The sequence below is a fragment of the Polypterus senegalus genome, chromosome 1, assembly GCF_016835505.1.
Source record: "Polypterus senegalus isolate Bchr_013 chromosome 1, ASM1683550v1, whole genome shotgun sequence".
Lineage (NCBI taxonomy): Eukaryota > Metazoa > Chordata > Cladistia > Polypteriformes > Polypteridae > Polypterus > Polypterus senegalus.
In genome coordinates this window covers 133,974,826-134,000,849 of record NC_053154.1, presented here as the reverse complement: position 1 = coordinate 134,000,849, position 26,024 = coordinate 133,974,826, and the positions used below count along the sequence as shown (strand labels likewise).

At 35.7% G+C, this 26,024-nt stretch overlaps 1 protein-coding gene across 3 annotated transcripts in view; it reads left to right on the top strand.

Annotated features, from left to right (window-relative positions):
- The window catches only part of usp13 (ubiquitin specific peptidase 13), a 263,677-nt gene that overhangs the window by 216,126 nt on the left and 21,527 nt on the right, over nucleotides 1–26,024 (top strand). The gene's annotated exons all lie outside the window — the stretch shown is intronic.

Genomic DNA, 26,024 nt, shown 5'->3' with positions numbered 1-26,024 from the left:
ATTTTATTTTTCACTTCACAGTATGCAGGAAAATAATTGAAACCCATCATAATACATATACTTGAAAACCTTCTGGGGCCTTATGTATGAAACCTTGCTTGTACAAGAAAGGTAAAAATGGCATGTGGCCAAAAATATCTGATTTATAAAGGGAAACAAAAGGGAATAGAGGGAGTACAGTGGATGTGCACTTATTGCAACAAGCTACTTATGAACATGGTCCTTTGTTTCTGTATGAATGTTTAGTAGTGAAACAAGCTCTTTGTAGGCTTCTGCTACTGTACCAGAATATTGCTAAAATAAGGTACAGCTGCCCGCTGTCTTAGATAAGTGAGTTTAGAGGATGGAACAAATATTATAATCGTTTCTGTCCAAAGCAACTCTCACATTTACATTGCCAATCCTTAAAACACAGAAATACTCTGTACAGTTTCAATTACAGGTTAGTATACTGTTTCAGATTTAGCTCACAAGGCTATTTCAACTTGAATTTGTTGTATACAGTATTTTCCTCAGTCACACAACCAAAAGACACTCCTGTTGGGAAACAGATCCTCAGTAGTCAGCATGACTGATTAAAAGTTAGTGTGTGTGGCTGTGACTTATGCCTGCCTGTGCAAACAGCAGCATGCTACCCAAATCTAAATTCACATGTTACACAGTGACAAAGTATCTAAAAAATAAGAAAAAATGTGATGTCTGTCTCTTTGATGAGACAAATAAGTAACAGAAAATACTCCAATTTTAAAATTAAGTCACACCTGAATGTTGCTTTATGCGTACATTTTCCAACTTCTTAAAAAAAGAATGCTTATTTTGCCACAATTGTAATATGTAGACAAACTTAAAAACACAGTGTTTTCTGCCATTTAACTATCATTAATGGTATCTGAGTTCTTTTTATGATGATTACAGGCTTATAAGTCTATTTAGACACCTTAAAGCCATCCTCTTGGAGTTGTGTGCTACACTAGAACCTATGTTACAGAGAGCATCACACAAAAATCATGCAATCCCTGTTCCATTATAGCATTAGAACAACCATGTTTAGAAAATGGTTGGGTGAATGAATGGACAGGATATCAGAATGTGATTGATGTATTTTTGAAATGTGCAATGAAATGAGAATTTTTTTGTTCACTTTATTGCCCTGCTGTCTGGAGCATCTAGAAAAATCTGTGTAGGGCTAACGGAATGTTGAAACTTTTCATAACTTTAAGCCAATTTTCACATCATATTTGTGTTTTAATAATCCCAAGTTTTGCACAAGAAATTGCTTATGAACACTTACAGAGCATAAGCAAGTTTTATACATTAGGACCCTGGTAAATATACAGCCATGCCTATTATTTTTGTTCATATAACTTGCTGAATTGATACTGTAGTGAAGGGCATATTGATAACAACACAGAAGCTATATATTCAATTGAAACTTTTATTTTAATTAAATTTTATTTATTTTAAGATATATGCATTATATGAGTTATAATTCAGCAATCTAATACAAATTTCTATAAAGGAAAGCTGAAAAATTAGCCCAATCAAAATACAATCTATCCAACAACTTTGAGAAAGAGTTAATATTCATAAATCTTAAACAACATTAAAAGCCAGAACCATACCCAATGCAGACAGCTAACGAAAAGCCAATTATGTTACGCTTCCTCATATTGATTAAAACTACAGGGGGTAAAAAGAAACATTGGCAGAAACACATTTTCCAGAAACTTGAACAACCATTCTATAGTTAGTCAAACAATAATGGTGTAACGATGCTACATGCTTGCTGATTACATGCTGACAATGCAACAAAATGGCTGTGCCTGTAAACAGACCTCACAAAATGTTAGAGGATTCTTCCACTTGAGCAAGATTATTCAATACACTAACAATGTAGTGTAGGAATATCAAGGTGGGTAAAAGATTTGTGATGATTTTGAAGTTTCCATTTTGTGGCTTGAATGTGCTGGCCTGACAGCCAGATTTGGTTCCTGTCTTGTACACAGAGCTGCAGGGATAGGCTTAGCCACATATAAACTTGAATTGGATTAAGCAGACTTGAGAATATTACGTTGTTCTGCTGTTTCAGAGTTTGTTTTTTTTTAACAATTTTATGTATTTTTACTGGTTCATAATTTTCTTCTGCCAACAAAATATAGATAAGATATTGGCAGCACTACTTGCTCCAGATTTGTCTAGGATACAGATAACCATCCCAAAGTCCAAAGACTGATACAAACTATTAGTAAACAGGTAATACTGCTTTGGGGCAAAAATAAAATGAAACAATCACTTACATATCTGAGTCTGATTGGTCAGTCCTGCTGTGATTTTATTACATGAGGCTGACAAGAACAAGGCAGTCATCTGCCCTACCTGTCTGTTGGAGCAGCCCAATCCGTCCTAGTAATTCTGGCACATGACATGCCAGCCTGCACCATGCCAGTACACCATTGTATCTGGTAATGTTCAAGGTATAATAAAATGCAGAGAAAACTGATCTTACTGGAGTTAAGAATACTGCTAAAAAGGCACAACACACAAGTGCAACCAGGAAAATGTTGAGAGAGGGATCAGATTACAGAGTGAGAGAAAGCAGACAATACCAATTGTAAGTCAAGGAAACGAAGCAAATATCCTAGCTCTAAATCTTCTAGGAAGTGCCTTTTAGCTCTCCTCACACCAGGAAGAAAGAGAAAAAGTAAATAGTAGTTTGATCCTACATATGGATGCCAGAAGTTATGTGGTGCCATCTTTTATTTGTTATGTGGTGCTATTTTATAGATAGGCCAAGGTGACACAATACATTATTTGGCTGTCTTCTCAAATGACCACCAACAGTCTTAATAACCGTAAACAATGTGGCTATGCCCCCAAATGATGATAACCTTACCAAACAAAAATCATACACAAAATGACATCAATGATTTAATTATTTAAAATAAGTGCAAAAACAAATTGCATTTGCACTAAAGTGACAAAAGTGATAACTCTGATTATAATTACAACACCTGAATGATACTGTTTCTTATCTTGATTAGGACTGGGACAAATCAAGGTCAAAAAGACATGCAGAAGGTCAAAACCAGTACACAATATTTAGGCACTAAAATAAAAACACAAAGCAAACTTTAAAGTCAAAATGTATGGTCAAAAATCTAAACTAGCAGAGGGTCCCTAACAAAACAAAATATGAGACAGATGAATAATTTTTGATAAGAGATTATTCAGAATGTTGGATGCTTTGGATGCTGCAGTTCCATCAGAACCAGTCTGCAAATGACATCATGTATTGCAACCTCTGAGTACATCCCACTAATAATAGATGGCTGTGTCTTTCCAATGGGAACCTAATAAAAAAACTTTAAAAAAAAAAAAAAGCAAAATTCCATTGATGTAAACATAAAATATCATGGTAAAATAAAAGTAAATGTCCAAAAACTAAGTATAAAAAATGGAAGTAAAACTGAATTCAGTGAGGTTCTGAATTTAAAAGGAAAAATACAAAGACTATACAAAAAATGTATAAACTGACTTAAAAATTAATAAAGTAGCTGGAATCCAGACTGTACAAATACAGTTAACACTAAAAGTGCTCCCATCTGTCGTTTAACTTATTGTTGATGTTAATTTATACATTTATTGATCATTCTAACTTAAAATTATAATGTATTATACACTAAGATAACACCAAAAAATCATACATTGGATTATGAACTAAAAAACGTAAAAAATATATGTCAAAGGGTTGCTTTGTATAGTACACCTGTAAGTAAGATCCAAAGCTTAAATATACAGTAGTTCATCCTGTTTCCTCTAAAGTAAAACCATAACTGGATTATAGCAAGGGCAGTAACCCAGGACCCCAACCTGTAGGACGACATCAAAAACGTGTTTTTTGCAGAGAAGTTGCTGTGTTTGCCTATGATCTTGTTTGCTGAGTTATTTCCTGAAGGTTTGGCCTACTTAGGCTATGTTTTTTTTTTTTAAGTCTGCACCCAATGATGTTTAGCAAGGCTACATTATTCTGATTAAACACAGTAAATGCACTTGTTACTTCAGTAACCCTCACCCTGGACCTTGGGTGCAAAAGATCGAATGTCAGTACCAATCTATTTTTCATATAAATTGCAACACTGGGTGTTTGTTCACCTTTCACAAATGGAGTTACTGAATGCATTAAATGTTATACTATAAATTATCTTTAAGTATTACTTCCTCACTTAAATATTCTGCTACTAAGTAAAAACTAATACACAGTTTTTAAAGAAATTACAAAAATTGTAGGTTATAGTTTAAAAAAAAAAAGAAAATTGTGGGAGGTAGATCGAGTGTGCACAGTAAACCCAATTTGATATGTTTTTAGACCAGGGCACTGGTGGTCAATGAATAATGTACATGATTAATTAAATGGGATTCTTTCCCCGTTTACAGATGCAGCAAAATATAACACATCAAAGCTTAATACTTATTTTTCATTTTACCTTTGATTTAGGAATTATGTATTAAGCCATCAGGTTCCAAATACAGTAATACATTAGGTATTACTGTACAGTATACGTGTGAATCTACCAAAATATATACAATCTGCAATGCCACAAATATTTACTTTTCTTATTAGTCTGCTTTAAATGCAAATCTGTTAAAAAATCTAATCACATTTTTTCTATAACTAAACCTTGTAATTTCCCCAATAGGATTGTATGTAAATACAATTAATCCATTCCAGACCGTACGATTTGTATCTAAATATATTTTTTAAAATATTTTTAAGCACAAAAATAGTTAATTACACCATAGAATGCACAGCGTAATATTAAACTAAATGTAAAAACATTGAATAACACTGAGAAAACCTTGAACAGAGAAAAGTAACATTGCAAGAATTCACGCTATAGCCTTACGAACCGCTTGCTGTAAACACTTTTTTTAATGAGTTTTAAGCACAGGGAAAAACATGAACATTTGAAAAATCTGTAATTTAATAAACAACCAAGAAAAGTAACATTACAACAATGCCCACTATGAACTGATCGCTGTAAACACTTTTTTTTAATGAGTTTTAAGCACAGGGAAAACATGAACATTTGAAAAATCCGTAATTTAATAAACAACCAAGAAAAGTAACATTGCAACAATGCATGCTACGAACCGATCACTGTAAACAGAAGTGAAGTGGAGGTTAAAATTCAATAGAAAAAAGTCTTCATTAAATACAACTCGAATCAGTCTTTTTAAAAACAAGCCCGGTGCATTCTTTAACTGCCTTCTTGGCCTTAAGCGGCCAGCCCTCTCTTCTCTCCTCTCTCTCTCTCTCTCTCGCTCGCTGCACAAAGAATGCACAGGGAGAGACTGAATATGTGCAGAAATTATTGGCGCATACAAACCGGAAGGGAAACTCGCTTATTTGACACGCGAGTGTGTGGTCATGAACAGATGCAAAAGTTTCCGAACTTTTTGGTCGTAACCCGATTTGTACGTGGTTCGACATGTTCATGACCCGAACGTTCCTGACCCTGAAAATGCTCTTTAAATGTTGATTTATTTGAATCATAAATATGTTAGTTATTTCTCTTTATGATTAATGAGAAAGGAAACCAAGTATTGTTTGCTATGGTGGATGCTTAACTGTTTTAATACAAAGCAACAGCAAAACAAGGATCTCTGGTTCAAGAGTGAAACAGAAGTGGATCTGGGCAAAATGTATTTTTAAGGCACTAAAGACTTGTTTAAAAGCAGTTGTTAGTACACCCATTAAACAAAAAGCAGAGTAGTATGGTAGAAAAATCTGGCCATTTTATAAATGACAATTCAAACTAACAATTGAAAATGATAAAAATTCTGATTGTGGAAATAATATGCAAAATGCAGAAGTATGGCAATGTAGTATGTCTGGCATAATATGATGCTGATATTAAAACAAGATTTTAAAAAAGACTGTTCATTTAAAATAGATTGTCAGCATTTGTCTTCAAATAAGGTATGGTATTTACTGCATTAACTGTTACAAATCCTCCCTCTATTCTGTTTCTCTTCTCTGAATCCTCTGTATCCTATGTCAAAAACATGACATGTTAAAGCCCATTGTGGCATTCCTTGTGTGATTTTGGGCTACACAAGAAATAAATTGATGTTAAAGAGTAGTTCACAGTACACCAGTATAAATGTGCTCACGGGGCAAATTGTCGAATATCATTTTTACCAAGGTTCTACACATCAGAAAGCAACTTCTGTTACTTGTCTCAAAAGGTTTTGCCTCTGTTGAAGTGGCTGTGGATGTGGAAAAAGAAGGGACAGACAGAATGGCCAAGGCAGCCTTACATCCACATCACAAACAAAATGAAGAGCTGGCTAGGGAAAAAAGTTTTTGCCATTAGCCCACACAGGCTTCTACTTGGTATATGTAAATTTGAATGTTCACAAGCAATTAAGTAGCATATAGTCTATATGTCCTAAAACTGATAGTGTGTTTGTTTCAGTGATTGAATTTATATTAAAACTGTCAGGTCAAATATCACTATTCAAATATAATTTATGAAAAAATTCTTATTTGAAAACAAACACTGACATTAGATTGTAAAAGAACAGTCTTTTTTTGTCTTGCACTAATATTGGCATAAGGTTACTCCAGACATGCTATGCTATAAAATGTCTCCCTTTGGTGCATCATTTCCCCAGTTAGTGTACATTTTCATTTATTTTTTTAACTTTATGAAACAGTAATATAAATAACTAGCCAACCCGTGGCGTAGCATACGCCGCATAATCAGGCCGCTTTTTAAATGATTTTTAAGCACGGAGGAAAAAATAAACATTTGAAAAATCCGTAATTTAATAAACCACCAAGAAAAGTAACATTGCAACAATGTACGCTACGAAGCAACATACAATTGTCCATGACTGAAAACCAGAGGAGCGCCTTCTCCTTTCAAAGCGAAGGACGGGGTTGAATGGCGCTCGTTCAGTACGCACTACCCGCTTATGTGCCCGCCCCCAACTCCATACCTGAGTCGCTTTTGTCTTTGTACAGTCCACACGCACCTGTGAGTCACGTTGACTGGTAATTTTCCAAACACCGCCTCAGTCGGTTTCCACGTTGATTTTTCATTGTTCTTTGCGGTTCTGGGTGCTTTTTTATATATAATCCACCAAGTCACCCGACCGGGGGGGGATGGGTTACAAAGGGCAGGAACGTAATCAGTGCGAGCGTATGACCCGCACGCACTGGGAATTTCTCGTTCGTGAGGAACAATTACAAGCCACGGTCTCCATCACGAATGGGGTTCAACGGCTTACCCACACCGGGTAGACACACGTTGATCCATTCAGTGTAGCGTGCGTGCAGTAACGGACATACAAGTGCATCACAGACCTGTTAATGCTCAATCTCACGTGGCTGAAAGCCACTTGTCCCTCTAAGAATTTGGACGCCGACCGCTTATTTGTTTGCATTAAAAGTGGTAACCCTACCTGTGACTCACGTAGACTTTTCATTGCTCTGTGCGGTTTTGGCTGCCTTTCTATATATAATCCACCAAGACACCCGACCACGGTGGGAGGGGGGTGTGTACAAAGTGCAGGAGCATCTAAGAAGACGCATGTTTGTCGCGGATGCGAATTGCTGTATGTAGCGTGTAAAACAGTTTGCTATGAGCAACAGTTTCATCAATGACATTTCTCCAAAAAAACCCAACTGACAGAAACAAACAGTTACCTGAAGCAGGAATTTCTATAACATTGAAAGAAGTGTTGTTTCCTTGAAATACATTTGAAGCGGCAGCCATGGAGGGCAAAAGAATAATCAACATGGCTCACAGCTGGGTTTGGACCGCAGCACAGACCAAAGCGAGTGAGTGTGTGTTTGATGAGCTGTTTGATTTGGCGGGCAGTGGTCTGAGGTGCGTTCCTGAGCACGTGGGAGGAGGGGTAGAGTTTGTGGGCGGGGCTTCGTTGTTCCTTTCGCATGGTTTTTCATGGTGGACGCGGTTGGTGTCGAAACCGAAAAGAATAATGAAAAGTCAACGTGGCTTAGACGTGCATGTGGACTCCTAGCACAGACGAAAGGGGCTAACTGGGTGGTCGGTGAGTTTTTGCGTCCGGGCACATGGGCAGGCAGTGTGAATGTCTAGAGAGTGAGGGTAGACGCGGGCCGGTGAAAAAGGAGTGTTGGTGGGCAGGAAAAGTCTTCCGTGTTCCTGCAAGAGCATCTAAGAAGACGCATGTTTGTTGCGGATGGGAATTGCTGTATGTAGTGTGTAAAACAGTTTGCTATGGTGCAAGCGGTCATGCGTTGTAACCGAAAACTCGTAGACTGCTTACTTCATTGTGTTTTAACCTCAGTTGTAAAGGATTGTTTTAAAGATCCCATGAGATACCCCTCGCAAACCGTTTCATACGCTGCATATGGCGATTCACCTCCGCGAGAAACATGCCTCTATGAACAGTCAACATAGCTCGGAGGTGCATGACATGAACATGACATTAACCTGACCTGCACCGCATGTGGCCTCCACGACAGACAAATCTAAATGACGCCACTTTTTCTGTGTCCTCGCGTCCGACTTGGTGGGCGTGGCCCTGCGAGTTGTCGTCATATCCAATGGGCTTGGAGTTGGTGGGCGTGGCTCCTTCCTGCGTGCGCCATAGGTGCCTCACTTCTCGGCTTAGTGAATCCACGCCCCTTCCGGCGTGCTTTTCATGGTTGTCTTGCCTTAGTGAATTATATATATAGATTGTGTACCTAAAGAATTACATACATATCCAGTACTATATTTATATGCTATCTTTAAAAATTCTATGAAATAAAATTTTATTTAATCATTTAACATTTCATATTACACTGTTCATAATGATATTCCATATGTTAATAGATAGCAGTGGTGTTCATTTTCATGATTTATACATACTGACATAGGTGCACAGGAATGGAATGGGGTGGGGAGGGTGTTTATGACAGCCCTGGTGTAATGCTAGAGAAAAGTTGTGAAGGTAAAAATTATGCTTTTTTTTTTCTTTTATTTCATGTTTCTGTAAGAAGATCAAATCGATGTTATATCACATACTGTAAGTGCTAAATAAGTTATCTTTGAGTGGCACTAAAACCAAAATAAGTCTCTAGAACCTCTGTATTTAATTCACTAGTCTGCCAGCTAGCTTACAGCTAATATAATGACAAAATTTTACGAAGTAGAAGTTTAATGATTATCTCTATCCATGATTCAGGTTTGCAGTATCTTCGCTAACTTACAGTATGCAAAGAACACAACACAACCATCCAGGTAATGCAAAGTGTCAGTTTCTAAGTGAGATAGCAGCTGCAGAGATCTTTTTTAGCATGCAAGGAGCAAAGGTGTTGGTAGAGCAGTGTTTTCCATCCATTTCTCTGTGGTCATTGTACAAGTGTAAATTATGCCATTAATTATTTTTTAATTCCTTTGTGTAGATTCTACATTAAATTTGTAATTGTGTGTGTATTTTCTTCATGATTAATGTATTAATTTTATAATTACATGTTTTAATGTTAGATGCATTTAATTACGATTAATTATATACATTTATGTGATTAATTAGTTAATTTTTTTAATCGAATCCCAGTCCTAAATTTAACATAATATATAAAAGGCATGTAAAAGTGATGAATATGTGCTCTGTTCTTATCTACTTTATAAGTAGATGTTTAAAGAATACTTTTTGTTTAAAATACAATGCTGTGTGATAATTTATACAATGCTATGTAATAATTTATAACGTTTAATTTAATGGTTAAAAGTTTTATTTAGTGGTTTCGAACGTGATTACAATGGCTGTATGTTATTTAATATTGTTTATGTTTTGACTGACATAATACTGTACATTTTTTAAGATGTAGGTAACATTTATTTTCTTAAAATATACATGTTGCAAATACAACTAAATGGTTTGTCCTATTATCAGAAAGAAGAGATGAACAGTTCTTAACAATTACAGTCATAGCCTACCCTACCAGCTGTATTTGCACAACGTAAAAAGTATGACAAAAAATCACCAGAGGCCAAGAGATTAAACAGGGCAGTTGAAGAATACATATGCAGGGATCAAGTACTGTACCTGTATATACTGTTGAAAAACTTTATTTCAGCAGCTTGTGCAGTAACTGAATAACAGATATTTTCTTTCTTTAAGAAACTATTTCTTATGCACTGAAATCCCTGTACTTTACATTGAAATAAAAAGTAATGTAATTAATAGTCTTACACAGAAGCCTTCCTTTTCAACCACAACTGATCTGTGGACCAGCAGGTCTGCCTCATATATAATGTGCTTATGTTTCTCTGTATTCTATATATTTTGTTTGATATGGAAATCAAAGGATGCTGGTTAGAGCTAGATGTTATGCACATCAGTGAATTATCTGAAAATCACAGCACTTTCTAGCAGGCTGAAGATTAGGAAGAGTCATTAGGTTATAAGCTGAAAGACTACTCGCCGTTTTGTTTACATATGACGTTAGTCACATTAGGTTATGATATTCCGGAGGGTGAGTTCTTACTTTATTGTTGGACTTGAAGCAGAAAGTTCTGACACAGTACTAAAGAAGTAGATGTGATGTGGGCTGTTGAAGTTGTTCATGTAGATAAATGAATCATTTTACTACTGCACAGATACTCATTGCCTAAGGCCAGATTTATACTTGACGCTCAGAATGGTTATGTGCAAGCATCATGTCTGCAACGTGTTCCCAAAGCTCTTTTGACTTGTCTTCTGAGCACGTCGTCAGAAATGAATGAGATACTTACATGTGTTGCAGTACGAGCAAAAAGTTGGGTGGCATGTGTTTACAAGTTTTGGTATGTGACGTTGACATAATTTTTTACTATCAACATCTCCATAATGACAAACATGCCTGTCATAATACCTGGCATCAAATAGCCAGCACTTTGAAAGTAGATGTGGAAACATGCCAGATGAAATCGGATCAAATTTGAGACAGATACATCCATGCAACCAGAAAATTTCAGAGAACATAAGTGGGGATTCTACCGTTGCAAGAGGCATTGCAGATCCAACAGGATCAATGTTTGCGTTTCAATGTTTGATAGAGTGAAGCATATCATCAACCTTAAATGCTGACATACAAAAGTGGTAGTGCTTTTCTTCATCCATTTCTCTCATAGGCAATACAAATGTCATATTTTCCACATCGCAGTGATGCGATATTTTTAAAGGTTTCACATGCCATCATCTTCTGTGACAAAGTAATGCAAAATTTTTTAAATTAATTAATTTATTTTTTTAACAGAGGTTTCCAGACACCGGGCCATGAAGGGTGTTTTACTGGTCCACACAAAACTGGAAGGATCTACTATTTCATTATGTTCTTTATGTTATCAGACTACAAATTTAAATTATTTAAAGCATCATCATAAACACACAGTCATTGCAATTTTCTTATTTCATATTGTAGCATGCCGCTGCTGTGGTTACTGGCACTAAGTGGCAAAGTATTATTGCATTTTTACATTGCTTTTTTCAGTAGTGAGGTTGTTTGTTGTTGCCACCCTAATTGTAAATCTTATGTGATCTTGTAGTTTTGCCGTTTTTATCAGAATGGAAACTATTTATTTATATGATATAAAAATGCAAAATTATTTAATTTTTTTTTCTTTCAGACAAAGGTCCAAATTTGTTTTTGTTTGTACACACCAAAAAATTGCCACAGGTCAGCTCTGGGCTTAGGATTTAGTAACAGACACTGTCATCCGTTTTGCTTTGTAGTATGATGTATTATTGTTATTATAGTAATACTAATATACTATTATACTAATTTTGATTTCTGTATTATTTATGATCTTACTTTGAAAATTCAGTTTAGTTTTAGTTTGTCTTCATGTTGTATTTTTTGCTTTAGTTTATTATGTATTTCACAAAGACATCAGTTTTATTCCTGTATATACTAATTTCACTGTTATTTTTACTAGATCTAGTGTAAGTTAAAAACACATGATATAGTTTAGTTTTCTATCACAAATGGAAAAACTTAACATTTGCTTTTTTTATTTACATGGCATGTTAAATTTGAGTTTGAGAGAACCAGCATATTTTTTAAATAATCATATGTCATATAGCCTTGGAAGACATTCCAGTTTAAATTGACAAATTAATTTAGGCTTCTTTATGTTTTCTGTGTTTTATAGAGTTTGTCCTTTAAGCTGCTGCATTTTGCAAATATAATATTAATGTATTCTGTCTTACATTATGTGGACTTGGACTTTTTTATGTTTTTTCAAGCTTTGTTTTTCTTTGCTGAAGTAATGTAGCTCATAGTGTAGTTTGTGATGAACCTATAGGTAATTTTTAAGGTTTGTGATTTATGTCTACAGCACACATCATATCCTGCTCTAAGACAATATGCTTATTAATGTCATTTTTTTTTTTTATAAATTTTATTGCAATCCATACAAAGCAATCAAGTTTTTACAAAAAGAAAAATTGAGTTAAGAACAGATCGATCCCCACCCCTGTGAGAGAGAGCAAGCCAAACGGCGTTAAATTCAAGGCTTGTAAACATACCTAAATTAATAAATTCTCTGTGCTTTATGAACTTATTTTAAAATATTACTGATTAGATCCTGCCATGTTTTGAAAAAAGTCTGTACGGATCCTCTAACTGAGTATTTGATTTTTCCAATTTCAAATAATATAACACATCGGTTTCCCACTGACTTAAAAGAGGAGAGTTTGGGTTCTTCCAGTTTATCAGAATAAGTCTGCGTGCAAAAGTGTAGTGAATGCAATCACAATTTGTTTGTCTTTCTCCACTTTAAGCCCTCTGGAAGTATTCCAAACACAGCTGTTAATGGGTTAGGAGGGATTGTGAGTCCAAGGCTGTCTGTAAGGTAATTATACAATTTTGGTCCAGAATAATGTTAATTTGGTGCAGGCCCAGAACATGTGACCCAGTGAGGCTGGGACTTGGTTGCAACGTTCGCAGGTTGGATCATGCCCTGGAAACATTTTGGAGAGTTTTAGTCGAGACAGATGTGCTCGATATATAATTTTAAGTTGTATAATTGTATGCTTTGTGCATATGGAGCTCGAGTGAATTCTCTGCATTGCTACTTTCCACTCCTTTTCTGATATATTAATTGAGAGATCTTTTTCCCAGTGTCCTCTTGGATCTTTGAAAGGAGGGATTGTAAAATGATTTTATATATTGTAGAGATGGAGTCTAAGTCCTTGAGATTGAGCAATATTTTTTTCAGCATGGATGAGGGTGCAAGATGAGGATAATCTGGAAGGTTCTGTTTAACAAAGTTCCTGATTTGAAGATAGTGAAAGAAATGTGTAGCTGGAATGTTAAATTTGGAATGTAATTGTTCATAGGATGCAAAGACGTCGTCTATATAAAGATCTCTAAGCAAGTTAATTCCAAATTTTTTCCAGATATTAAAAACTGCATATGTTTGTGAAGGTTGAAAGAGGTGGTTCTCTTGCAGAGGTGCCACAGATAGAAGCTTCTCGCCTTAAAATGCTTTCTACATTGGTTCCAGATTCTAAGTGAGTGGAGCACAATTGGGTTATTTGTATATTGCCGATAACGTGTGTTTATTGGAGCACAGAGCAAGGAATACAAAGAAGTACTGCAGGATTTTACTTCTATTGCGGTCCAAGCCTGTGTATGTTCTTCTATTTGTGTCCAGGTTCTTATCGCCTGTATATTTGCTGCCCAGTAATAAAACTGGAAGTTAGGTAGAGCCATGCCGCCTTCTGCCTTTTGTCTTTGTAGGGTCGCTCTTTTGATGCGTGGATGTTTTGAATTCCAAATAAATGAGGTTATTGTTGAATCTAATTGCTAAAGAATGATTTATTAATGTATATTGGATGTTTTGAAATAAAAAAGGAGCTTAGGAAGAATATTCATCTTAACAGTGTTAATTCTTCCAGCTAGTGTGAGATGAAGGGTTGACCATCTATTCAAGTCTTGTTTAATTTTTTCCATGCAGACAATGAAATTTTGTTGATATAGAGCTTTATGTTTACTTGTAATGTTTAACCCATGGTATTTAAACTGTTCTGCAGTGATAAAAGGTAGTGTATCTAATCTAATATTATATGCTTGAGAATTCACTGGAAAGAGTACACTTTTATTCAGATTAATTCTGAGACCAGAGATCTTTTGAAATTCTGTGAGTGCTGCTAAGACTGCAGGCACAGAATTTTCTGGGTCCAAAAATATACAGTACCATATCATCTGCATATAATGAGATTTTCTGTTCCAGTCCTTCTCTGCTAATCCCCTTTATCTGATCAGTATTTCGACAATGTATTGCCAGTGGTTCAATGGCAATTGCAAACAGCAGCGGTGACAAGGGGCATCCTTGTCTAGCGCCACGTTCTAGTTTAAAGTAGTCTGAGCAAATGTTGTTGATGCAAACTGAAGCTTCTGGGTTAGTATACAGTAATTTAATCCATGCACAAATGTTCGGGCCAAACCCAAACTTCTCCAATGTAGTAAAAAGGTATTTCAATTCAATCATGTGAAATGCTTTTTCTGCATCCAATGATAATATTATTTCTGGGGTGTTTAGTTTAGTTGGTGAGTATATTACATTAAACAGGCGTCGAAGATTTGAAGATAAGTGCCGGCCCCTAATAAATCCAGTTTGGTCTTGTGATATTACCAAGGGGAGCACTTTCTCCATCCTTCTGGCTATGATTTTAGAGAGTATTTTAACGTCGTTATTCAGAAGTGAAATTGGTCTGTATGATGCACATTGTAATAAGTCAAAAAAAAACAGTGATTAGTGCTTGGCGAAAGGTTTGAGGAAGAGATTGATTATCTCTATTATTGTCATTTTTAATGTTGTATTCAACTCCCATGCAGGGTTTTGTTGTTTACTATTGACCATGTTCATCAATAAAGCTGTCTGTGTTAGAGAGTCTATATACAGATTTTTGCCACCTGGAGACCTGAAAAGTTATGAGAAATCGGAAAATAGATTCTGTTGTTTTCTGACAGATATAGTCACAAACCATGAGGAGACTTAGAAGGTAGGGGCCCTAGGCCTAAATAATTATTTTATCTCCACCTTAGCCGTATTGAAGGTACCAACGAAAAACTAATATATAAGGATGGGGCTAAGTAGCCAAAAACAGTGAATAGTTAATGATCGAAATCAAAAAAGTAGGCAAGAATGGAATGGAGAGCTACAAAACAACAGAAACATCAACTGAGATTATGTGCAATATGTATGTATGATATTATATATATGTTTGACATTTCACATGTTAAGTACAAAGTGAGTATGATTTTTCAACTGTGCATTTTGAGGGAGAAAGAAAGGAGGAGAAAAATTAAAATAAGTATATTTTAAGAAAAAAAAAAATAATCAGCCGGCTTAGTTTTTCACAATTTTACCAACTTTAGGCACTTTTAGTCAAGCTATCAGTAAATTTAACCTGTTGTTCAGTAGTGATATTGCCAACTCAGTAGTTATAGGAGGTTTGTTATAGCTTCGCTGCTGTTTTGTTGTAGCAGGGTCCTAAGGTGACTATTTTCTCCCCTTTAGACTCTGTATTATGTATTATTCCTGATATCCTATATAATTACTACATTGTTGGGTTGATTGCTAATGTAGTTCAACACTTCCCTCTCTCTTTTGCATATGTAACTGCAGCCAGTTAGAGTACCAGAACAGGCAGGAGGGAATGTTACACATTTATTCATGCATTATAGATAAAGTGCCCAAAATTAGAGTACATTGAAAGTTGGTACAATAATACAACCAAAAAATAAGCGACCAGGTGGCTCTCTGTCTTCTTATGTTGTTTGGTTTCTGGTCTGGTTTGGTCTGCAACTTAGGTCTAATGATGTTTGCATCATCCTACACTCTTTTGTTCTTTTTCCGGTTTTCTGTGGTGGTGACCTGCGCCACCACCACCTAATCAAAGCACCATGATATCCCTACATTGATGGATTAAAGGTCAGAAGTTCACATGAGAACCCTGAATACAATGAGGACTGATCATTTATGTTAAATAGAATGCCTAGAGGGGGCTGGGCGGTCTCACGGCCTGGAACCCATGCAAATTTTATTTTTTCTTCAGCCGTCTGAGTTTTTTTTTTCTGTCCTCCCCGACCATCTGACCTTACTTTTATTCTATGTTAATTAGTGTTCTCTGATTTTAATTCTTGCTTTGTCTTTTTCTCTTTCTTTATCATGTAAAGCTCTTTGAGCTACATTATTTGTATGAAAATGTGCTATATAAATAAACGTTGTTGTTGCAGCTGGCTACTGGAGACCTGCAGGTGGCCAAGGGAGATCTGTAGTTGGCTAATTGGTATTTACAGATAACAACAACAATATTTATTTATATAGCATATTTTCATACAAATGATATAGCTTTACAGGATGAAGAAAGAGAAAAAAGACAAAATCTAAAAATAAAATTAGGCAATACTAATTAACATAGAATAAAAATATTTTCCGATTATCAGGGAGGACCGGAAAAACAAAAAAAAAACACTTCAGACGGCTGGAGAAAAAAACAAAATAAATCTGCATGGGTTCCAGACCACAAGATCGCCCAGCCCCCTCTAGGCATTCTACCTAACATAAATGATCTCAATCAGTCCTCATGGTTTTCAGGCTTCACATAGAAGAACTTGATGATGATGGTCATATGGAAGTCTGGCCTTCAATCCATCAATGTAGGGATAGCATGATGCTTTGATCGGGTGGTGGTGGCGGCACAGATCGCCACCACAGAAACCCAGAAAAAGAACAGCAGGGAAAGTAGGGGTTATTATCCTGGTGAATTTCTATTGGTAAGATATTCCAGATTTTAGGTGCAAAAAAGCAGAACTCTGCCTCACCACTTCTTTTAAGTTTAGCTGTTGGAATTATAAGCAGACAGTCATTTGAAAATCTAAGGTTACAATTTGGAGTGTAAAGTGAAAAGCATTCTGAAATATAGGTTGCAGCGAGATTATTTATGGCTTTGTAAACCATACGCATTATTTGAAAGTCAATTCTAAATGGCACAGGTAACCAATGTAGTGACATCAGAACTGGAGAAATGTGCTTGGATTTTCTTTTCCTAGTTAAGATTCTAGCAGCTGCATTCTGCACGAGTTGCAATAAATTGATGTCTTTTTGGGTAGTCCTGAGAGGAGTGCGTTACAGTAATTCAACTGACTGAAAACAAAAGTGTGAACTAATTTCTCAGCATCTTTCTAAGTTATAAGAGGTCTAACTTTTGCTATATTTCTTATGTGAAAAAATGCAGTCCTAGTAATCTGATTAATATGTGATTTAAAATTTAGGTCAGAGTTAATAGTTACCACTAAATTCTTTACCTCTGTCTTGACTTTTAATCTTAATGGATCAAATTTACTACCATCCATCCATTATCCAACCCGCTATATCCTAACTACAGGGTCACAGGGGTCTGCTGGAGCCAATCCCAGCCAACACAGGGCACAAGGCAGGAAACAAACCCTGGGCAGGGCGCCAGCCCACCACAGGGCACACACACACACCCACACTAGGGAGAATTTAGGATCATCAATGCACCTAACCTGCATGTCCGGAGTACCTGGAGGAAACCCACGCAGACACAGGGAGAACATGCAAACTCCACGCAGGGATGACCCAGGAAGCGAACCCAGGTCTCCTAACTGCGAGGCAGCAGCGCTACACACTGCGCCACCATGCCACCCAAATTTTTTTCTAATACCCTTATTATATTAATTTTTGCCAATCACTAAAATTTCTGTTTTCTTCTTATTTAGTTTGAGAAAATCATGTTATGCCTTGAGATAATCTGACCTAATGGAAGCATGTAGATTGAAAAGAGCAGTGGACCCAGGATAGATCCTTGTGGAACACTATATAGAATATCATGGGTCTTTGAAGTATAATCACCACAACTAACAAAGAACCTTCTACCTGCCAGGTAGGGCTCAAACCAATTTAAGACACTGCCAGTGATGCCCACCCATTGACCAAAGCAATTTCTAAGAATATTGTGATCAATGGTATCAAATGCGGCACTCAGATCTAAGAGGATGAGAACAGATAAATGGTCTCTGTCTGCATTTACCTACAAGTCATTTACTACTTTAATGAGTGCAGTTTCTGTTTTGTGATTTGTTCTGAAAACTGACTGAAAGTTAACAAGAATAGCATGTTTATTGATGTAGTCATTTAGCTGCATAATGACTGCCTTTTCTAGGATTTTACTTAAGAAAGGCAGGTTAGAAATGGTTCTAAACTTTTCAAAAACAGAGTAGTCAAGTTTATTTTTCTTGACAGGGGTTTAACTACAGCAGTCTTAAGACAGTATCTAATGACGAGTTTACTATGTCAAGAATACTGTCAATTTGCACGTCGGATACTTCTTTTAAAAACTTGTTGGTATTGGGTCACGGACACAGGTGGAGGGTTGATATATATTGATATATGAAAATTAAAGCTGCCAACTATTAGGAACGTGTCATAGTTCATAATTATAATTGACACCAAGTCTGAGAATTCCTCAAAGAAAGATGCATTGTATTTAGGAGGTCTACATACAGACAATACTAGAGACTGAGAAACTCCATGAATAACAATGTCCAGATACTTGAAGGACTTGAATGTGTCAAAGCCATCATCTTTAGACTTTAACCAGCTCAAGTAAATGTTTGCTAAACCGCCGCCTTTCTTACCTTGGTGATCCGCATGAGCAAAGCTGTAATTCAGAGGTGCAGATTCGATTAACACAGTCGCACCATCAGAGCTAAGCCACGTTTCACTTAATGCAATAAAATCGATTTTCCTATCACTAATAAGATCGTTGATGGAAAATGGTCTTGTTGGCTAATAAAGGTCTGTAGCTGGGCAATAGAAGACTGCAGTTGGCCAGTGGAGTGCTGCAGCTGGTCAAATGAGATTTGCAGCTGGCCAATTGATAACTGAAGCTACATTCTGCAGCTGGCCAATGAAAATCTGCAGATGGCTAGCAGACCTACAGCTAGTAATGGACTACATTTGGCCAATGAAGACCTGAAGCTGGCTAGAGCAGAATTGTAGCTGATCAGTGGTGAACTGCAGATGACTAATAAACTTCTGCAGCTGGCCAGTGAACACATGCATTTGGGCAATGCAGACTTGTAGCTGGGTTATGGAGAACTGCAGCTAGCCATTCAAGAAGAACTTTATCTGACCCAGAGAAAAGTACATTTGCCCAATAGATATCTACAGATGACTAATAAAGGTCTGCAGCTAGCCAATGGAGACCTGCAGCTAGCTAATGGAGGACTGCAGTTGGCCAATGGAGAACTGCAGCTGACCAATTGATATCTGCAACTAATTAATAAAAGTCTGCAGCTGGCCAGTGAAGATCTGTAGCTAGCCAGTAGTGGTCTACAGCCTGGCAAGTGAGATCAGCAACCGGCTAAAAAAGGACTGCAGTTGGCTAAGGGAAATATGTGGCTGGCCAATGGAGATCTGCAGTTGGCAATTGGAGGACTGCTGCCGGCAAATGGAATTCTGCAGAATATATCCTTAGCTTAGGTGTCACAGTAGTGGAGACTGATTAGCATTGCCACTTTACAGATCCAGTGTACTCAATTCAAGTCTAGCACCTAATTGTCCCTGCGAAATGTGCATGTTCTCTCTTTGTCTTGTGTGTTTTTTCCTGGTATTCTAGTTTTCTTCCAACATTCCCAAAGCCTTGTAGGATTTGTTAGTCCCAGTGTGAGTGTGGATGTGTACGTGAATGAACCATGTGATTGACTGGTACACTGTCCAGGCTCTTTTCCCTCATTGAGCCCAGTACTGCCAGGATAGGCTCTTACTCCCTGCTTCTTACATATAATAACATTTTTCTTGTTGAAAAAAATTCAGGCTAAAGTGATCTGTACACTAATACAGTATGTGGTTCATCTGAAAACTCATTATTTCATACTGTATGGTGTCAAGCTTTCAAGAAAACATATTTGTCTTAGTTTAAGCTTAATACTTTTATCTATCTATCTATATGTATATATCTGTATCTATATCTATCTATCTAATATATATATATATAAAAGTCAATGTGTGTATGTATGTTCCAGCATCATGTCCGAATGGCTGGAGCGATTTTCATGAAACTTGGTACACATGTTCCTCATTGGTCGACAAAAAATACTGTAGGGTGAAATCGGCCCCAACCCACCCCCTTCTGGGTAGGGTGGGGGGTGATCTTGCAGTCTTGTACGCATGTTATCAACCAGTTGACACTCGAAACGACCACCAAAGGGTGAACTGGAGGCAACTGTCAGCATTCTACGCGTGGAAGTGTGTGTGTATGTCCTGCCCGGAAGTGAAACGTAGTCTCGGGGTGTGGGCTCCAGCTCTGACGATACACAAGCGAGGCCAGTACACCGACAAAAGAAAAGCTAAGAAAGACAGTCGCTTAGCTGCTAATGCACAAATGATGCGAGCACTTCAGCAACATGAGTCCTTCTAGCAGAGAGTAGCCCAGAGTAGTTCTGATGATTTAAAAAAAGGTATGGTATAAATGTATTATAAATGCATATGCAAACAGACTTTATATGCCTGCAACACCTTTTAAAGTGCTAATTACAGAAACCCCGGATTATTACTTTTACTACATGCTAAATGAGTCTTGCTGTAATCAACTGTTAAATGTAGCTGCGGGCCATTGCTTACTCAGCATATATATTTATGTATATATATTTATATATATATTTATATACACACACTACAGGGTTCACCCCTGCTAGCTTTGCTCACCAACCCCTCCGGCTTGCACTCTGCGCCAGCAACTTCATGTCTCTGTCACTCGCATTGTGAAGAGAGAGGCTGAACATGCCCCCTCTTAAACAGTGATACAATGGAAAACAAATAATTTTTTTTTTTTACCTCCTCTTTGCTCGATCAGCTGCTGGCTTGCTGCTGCCATGACGCGTGATCTGCATCTTGCACGGCACTTCGAACATTTAAAAGCTTGTACAGCAGCTGTCCTACTCTGTCTTTTATTTGTGGCCCCAGGTGTGCTTAAATCTTTCGGCACAAAGTCTTGTCTAGTGGGACATGAGTTCTCAATATTTTTTAGTTTATAATTTAAACATGGAATAAGAATCTGAAAATCTAACAACATCACATTAAAGTTTGATAAATTCTGAAATGAATGATACCAAACATATTTATGTAGGTTTTAAAATAAGCTCAATTTAAAGCGTGACAAAAAATGTAAAATTGTTGCACAAAATCGTTGCACTTTTAGGCTTAGGATTTTATATATATATATATATATAGAGTAGATATATATTTATATATGACGTTAGAATTTTTCTGCTCCTGTCGTCAACAGACTTTTTCTAACTATAGGACCGGCATTAACTGAATATTACGTGTTCAATGACACATTCTAATTACAATCATAACATTACTATACAAGAGAGTAGTACTAAGGTTGTAGGTCTTGAGGCATTCATGCCAGCAATCTGACACCAAACATAATTTGTTATACAGTAACACTTACATCTACTGTACATTTTCCTTTTGAATTTCATACAGGCAATTGGTTGGAGCTATACTGTATACTGTAATGGTGCAATTGATTGAGCAGTTGATTACACAGAAATACATAGAGGTAGGTGTAATTAATATAGCAGTCACTTACTGTATACAATTGGGCTGTAAAATTATAAAAAATAGTGTTTAATAGAGTTTATAATAAAATAAGTGAATATTTGAATATATTCAAATGTAGGTTAAAACTTCTAAGTGCTGCTACATGTACGTTTGTAGTTAACGTGCATTTGTGTGCTTCATTATTATTTATACTTTTGCTTTTTTGCTGATGGTGCATTTGACAAGCATGTAGCACTTACAATATTACTCATGCACTGAAGGAGCCTTCACAAAAATGTGATTTTCTCTCCATTGAATGTGACATGGTCGAAGAGTAAAGTGGAAATGGGAAAATGTACATATCTGTAATGCATTAATGAAACCAATACAAAGTTGCTCATGATTACTTATTAATGCATTGATTACTTTAGTCCCCGCACCCTGCATCCTCCTCCAGTCCTCTGATCCACTATGTACTTTTCTGGTTTTTAAGTTGAAAACACGTGAAGTGGCAACATAGTGATTTACTGAATGTACTAAATGTTGCATTGTAATGATATTTAAGTGTTTTGTCCTCCTTATATTTTTATTTGGCAAACAATTTTGTTAACAGCATCTTAAAAATTCTACTACAAGGTAAAAATAACATGAAACAATTTTAAAACAAATCACAAGATGTGTAGGTTATAGTTTTAAATCTAGAACAGATTTGATAAAAATATACAGGATTAAACTAGGGATTTTTTCTCACTTTACAGATACAGTCAATTCTCAACCCACATAAATTGTAATCTTTCATTATAGATTTCTTAAAATACACTTTTGTGCATTTCACATAATATGCACTTTTCGTAGTATAGTAACCATCAAATAACCCGTACAGTGTAGTACACTAAATAAAATTGGTAAAATGCAAAACATTTTTTCTTGCTAATAATTATATAAAATTCTGTAATGTTTATGCTAGCATTTAAATAATAAAAATAAAAATGTAGTTATTGCCATCAGAAGACGTTGAGACTGTTGGGGTCTCAACATCACGTCTGGTATTCTGTCCTTTATGGCTGTAGGCTGGAGTTGGAGATTGTGAAGGATGTACCGGCTTGATATAATCCATCACTGAGTTCTGCTTCTTGTGTCGCATGAGATCCTTAATGATCTCAGAGTATGGGAGCACAGCAGGGGCAAGATTACGTTTACCCATGAGGAAGGAATCAATGATGTGATTGGCAGCCTCAATGTTTCCAGGCAGCTGATTGATTCATTATCACCAAACTCACGGAAGTCAGTGGCTTTTAACATTCCGGGACAGAGTTTACCTATCACTTTTATTTTCTCATTAAACTTCAAACTCGACAACAGCAGGGTAAACGGGAACAGTGAAGTACTTAATAGTAAACTAGTCACTCCCTAAACTTGTACTCATCACACCTTTCCTTTTTTTCTCTAGAGTGCATAGTTGGAAAGGCAACAAATGCATGCGATTGCCAACGCAAAAGTAAAAATGGTAATAATAAAACTGTGTGAATGCTTGAAGTGTCCAAAGTTAAACAAGTGAATGTTGAGGATCAACTTGCTTATTTTTCATATTGTCTTTTTTTTTTTTTTTTTTTTTTTTTTTAGAAATTATGCATTAAACCAGCATACTCCAAAAGACATATATTGCTTGAGGTAGCTAAGTATACTTTCCAGACCCTGAAAATGCTTTTTATGCTGTCAGTTTTAAAGCAATTATAATATGGCAGTTATTTCCTATTGTGTAAAATGAGAACGGAAACTAGATATTGTTTGCTACGCTGAATGCGTAATTGTTTTAATATAAAACAATGATAAATTACGGACGTCAGGTTTAACAGTGTGACAGAATAGCATTCTGAGAAAAACTATACTTTTAGGGCACTGGACAAGTGTTTAAAAATTTGTTGTTAGTATACCCCTTAACCAAAAACCAGAGCAGTGCAGTAGAAAAATCTTATTCATTTTCTAAATGAGAATATACACTAACAGTTAAAAACTATAAATATGCAAATACAGATGTGTTATGGCATAGTGTGTGTGTAGTAACAAAATGCCAAAATTAATTCTAGGTAAAAAAAGCAGACGTCAGTGTTTGCCTTTGCCTTTGAATAAGAATTTGATTATATAGATTTGAATTATATTCAAATAGCAATATTAGTTCTGACAGCTCTAGTATACAAAAGTTGTAATTAAGAAAATTGTAGTTGCTTATTATATTATACCGTTGCAGACACATACTCAAAACAAAGTATTTCCAAGTAACTGCAGAAAGTAAATTTCAGCTCATTTGTTGCTATTTTAGGAAGTCTATAAGACAGTAGACTGGGAGGGATGTCGTCCTGCCCAGGGTTTGTTTCCTGCCTTGTGCCCTGTGTTGGCTGGGATTGGCTCCAGCAGACCCCCGTGACCCTGTAGTTAGGATATATAAGTGTATAGAGCATAAATGGCTCTACAAGTCTGTCAAAAAAACTGACAATTTCACTAATTTTTTTTTCTTTGTTTTTGTTTGTCAAAATGCTTATGTTGAACACAACCAGACACAAGAGTGTATTTGTATGTTATTATCATTTTCCTTTTGAAAAATTTTGATGTGATTCACACAGAAGTATCATCCAGCATCTTGGGAATCCAACTTCCTGGGAGCCTATAAAAAATTTTTGTTTTTTATGTTTACATTTTTTATAGGTTAATTCATACATGAACTTAAATGATTATTATTATTTTGCATAATGCTAATTTGGCAATTAAAAACACAGGAAACAATTTTCTCCTCTTTTTTTAAAAGCATTAATAATAAACAGCAATTAAATTAATAAATAAGTTAAAATAATAAATAACAATAAACACACAAAGGAATTTAAAAATAACCTGAATAAATAAAGCTGAAATAATAATGTATACATAACTTTACAGGTAAACAAATTAACAAATAGATTATATACATTTAATATTGTAAATAAGTGCACACCACACTTTTCTTTTTTTTAACTTCAAATCATCACATTGAAAAAGTATTTTGTTGCTGATGTTTACCCAGCTTAGAAATCAAATCTGAAATTGCTGAGGCACATTACATGACTACATTATTTTATCTGCCACGAAGCATTTTAAAATTGTAGGTATGATGCTATATATGTATGTAGCTCCATATTCAAAAAAGTGAATTCCTTGTACACAAGTAGGTATGTAAACCTATGTCTTATTTCTTACACTGTTATTTTAAATAACAGCATGTTGAAAACCTGAGGTGAAGTAAACTAAACTGCCTGTTTATACTTTATACTGTAGTATTAAGTCACAGTGTCTTTTTTTTGGTTATAATCATGTGTCATTTACAAAAAAATACATCCTAATGGTTGTCACAAGAGGAATATTAAGATAAAATAAGCAAAGTTGCAGTGAGACCCTGGTGTAAAAAAAAACAAACAAAAAAAAACAGCATTTTGCTGAAAATCTGAGGTTGCACGTAACCCTTTTCAACTAATCTGCAAGTAGTCAGTTGTCCAGACATTCAGTTTTCATAGCATGAATTTCTAAAAGCATTAAACATTTGTAGCAGCAGTGGTGGCAACAAATACTGCTGGAGCAAAAATTTGTAGTTTGTAGACCTAAACACTTGTTTTTATATTCTGTCTTAGGTACAGTAGTTCTGTGAGGATCTTATAACATTTGATGGTTATTTTACAATATCTTTGTCACCTTGAGAGTAATTAATTTTATTTAATTTGGTAATTTGTTTACATTTTGCATTCTGGCTGTCATTTGTTTAAGATTTTATTGTAAGCCATTAGGGATATAATTTATTTTCATGTTCTGACACCCCATTTCATATTTAAAAATGATTTTAGTCTGCATTCTATACACTAAACTTTGTCTAAAAAAGGTATAGTGTGTTTTTCTGTTTGGGAGTACATGAAGTATAGATTAAGTTAATGTCAAAAATATGTGTGCTGCACAAAGTTTTAAGGCTGTTTGGATTTTGGCATTTCAGTTTATAGTGAATTTGCTTAGCTTTTATTATTCCACTGCTACTATTTTGTTAGAATAATAATAAAAAAACATTATCCTATGGTTTCATGATGAGAAAAGCTATACTGTACATTTCTTCTAGGTGAAATCAATCCAAACTAACTGCAATAAATTATTTTTTTAATAAAAGGGAGTTTATTAAATTGAGTGGCCATCCGAGTGTCATAAGATAGCCTCTTCACACAATTTTTCTGTACAATAAAGGAAAAATGAATTTAAAAAAATTCATATGTAATCTGCAGAGTAATACAAGCCATAGCTAGAAGGTCTATATATTGTGAAGGTACTTAGAAAAAGAGAGCAGCAGGATAGAAGCAGTGCAGTTATTTTACCTTGTAATCTTGGGGCTATTCTGAAAGACCGCTATGGAAA